Genomic DNA, 2,373 nt, shown 5'->3' with positions numbered 1-2,373 from the left:
ATATATATATAACAACTATAAAATTCAAAAGGAAAGAAAAATGAAAGAACTTTAATAGGAAAAAAAAACGAAAGAACTTTAATAGGAAATAGTTAAAACATTTTCAATTGAAAAAGAAAATTTTGACTTTTTACTAAGGAAATTTAAGGAATGTGAGAGTAAAAAAGAAAATAAAGGAAAAATAAGAATATAATTTTAGGAACTACAAATTTGAGGGAGGGCACTATATAAAATTTTTCATATATATGGAATTTTTTTTAAAAATCACCACATATATTATAAGTTGCTGGCCAACTCAGGGGGCACATGCCCCCCTAGGCCTTCATTGACTCCGTCCCTACCTCTGCCCATGCTGCCCACTATAATTTTTTATTTATTTTTATATATATATTTGTAAAAAATGATAGAATTCCCCCCTGAAGTTATTAAAATGATCTCTTTTTCCCTAAATCTACTAATATTTATTTTATTTTATGCATATAATTTGTAAATATTTATAAAATACCCTCATAAAATTTATAAATTATCCCCATACAATTATCTATTTCTAAAAACGTCTTTAATTCTTTATTACTTTTCCTTCTTATTCTTCAAATTTCTTTTTGTCATCTTCAAAAACTTTTGCATTCTCTTTTTACAATTAAAATCTATTTTTTCCTTCAAAATTTTCTCATATTTTTTTCTTTTTATTTCATTTTCTTCTTAAAAAAATTCATATTTCTTCTTAAAAATTTATTTTTTCTTGCACTCATACGTAATTTATGTGCAATAACCCTTCTTTTTCTTTTTTATCTTCTTATGCATTTTTTATTCACTTATTCTAATGCACTGTTGTTACACTATTATATTTTCGGCATGCTTGAAAAAAGAAAAAAAATTGTCAATGTTAACATGTCCACCCTGAACCAAATTTCTGGCTCCGCTCCTGCTTCCCACCAAGCCCGTGTTGGTTCCATCAGTGCTTAACTCTCTCCACATTTCCGGCGAACACTAGCAGAAACTGTGGCAACGAACCAATTCATATATTCTGTATCTCTTCTAATCCTCATCCAATTCTGGAGCTTATCAGTGTACCTCCCTTCCCTCCATTTCTCTACATCAATCACCATCACTTCGATGTTGAAATAACACGGATTTCGATCTCTGAAAGCGGTTTTGAACAATGGGCTAGTCTAGAGTTTGTGATTGACGTAATGGGTGAAATTAGCGTGGCAATATTCGGGTGCGCCGAGGACGTGGGAGTTGAGATTGATGTTCCAGAGCTTGGAGACGTCGTCGACGACGATGAGGTCGGAGTCGAAGTAGATGATGCGGTTGAGGCGGGGAGGAGCTCGAAGAGGTATATGCGGGCGTAGTTGAGATGTTGGTCAAACGCATGGTGGATGGAGGCGGAGATCTTGCCGCAGACTAGGTTGGTGTCGAAGTGGTAGAGGCAGAAGGTGAGGTAAGGAAAGGTTGTGAGGACAGTGACGGACCCAGAAAATTTTGTGAGGAGAGACGGCTTTTTAATTTGTGGGTACAAAATTATATGATGGGTTCATTTTTGTAATTTTAATAGGGTTTTTTTCATAAATTTTAAAAAATTTAAAGTATAAAATGAAAAAAAAAAATCACTGGGGCAAATTAAATTCTAGTGGGGGCATCTTCATAAATTATCAAAATTTGATATATAAAATGGTAAAAAAAAAAGAATCCAGTGGGGGCGAATTGTAATTTTGGGGGGGGGGGGGGGGGGGCATCTGCCCCCCATGGTCATCTGCTGGGTCCGTGCCTGTGTGAGGATGGTGCGGTGGAGGTCGGCGAGGAAGTGGAAGACAATGTTCTCCGGGTAGGTGGCGTGTTGGAGGACGGAGAAGACTCCCGCGATGGAGCCGCAGAGGTAGGTGGCATCAAGGGTCATGGCTATGTGGATGGTGGACGATAATGGATTCGGGTGGGTGAAGGAGAAGTGGTAGAGAAAGAATGAAGAGGGTGAAGGAAGACGAAGAAGAAAAAAATAAAATAAAAATATAAGGGCATTATTGGTATTTTATATTCTTGAATTTTATATTTTTTATAATAAATTAATAACTAAGACTAAATTAGTAATTGTATCACTTTGCTATTCGGAAAATTATTTCCAATGGCCTTAAAGGGAGCATTTTGCTTGCTTTTAATAGTTACGGGGACAACTTACTCTCAAAATTAGTTGAGGAGGGCATTATGCAACAATTGTATAGTTCAGTGGAGTTTTTTTTTGCTCTTTTACCTATTTTATAATACAAACTGAATTAATTGTTAATTTTAAATTAAGTGTCGGGACTCTGGAGCTTTGAGAGGGAGAGATTGTTGGTATTCACATAGATCATATATTGTGTGTAGACATGTTTTGAA

General features: G+C 35.4%; 1 pseudogene; it reads right to left on the bottom strand.

The window, feature by feature from the left end:
- Nucleotides 1–478: 478 nt before the first annotated feature.
- LOC132278097 (probable galacturonosyltransferase-like 3) lies at nucleotides 479–1,924 on the bottom strand (annotated as a pseudogene).
- Between the last annotated feature and the right edge of the window lie 449 nt (nucleotides 1,925–2,373).

This window comes from Cornus florida, unplaced genomic scaffold, assembly GCF_030987335.1.
Source record: "Cornus florida cultivar Cherokee Brave unplaced genomic scaffold, ASM3098733v1 CherokeeBrave_3.0.0_Hap2_Chr10, whole genome shotgun sequence".
NCBI classification, from domain to species: domain Eukaryota; kingdom Viridiplantae; phylum Streptophyta; class Magnoliopsida; order Cornales; family Cornaceae; genus Cornus; species Cornus florida.
Note: the sequence above shows the minus strand (reverse complement) of the source record. Positions and strands in the feature narration are given on the sequence as shown.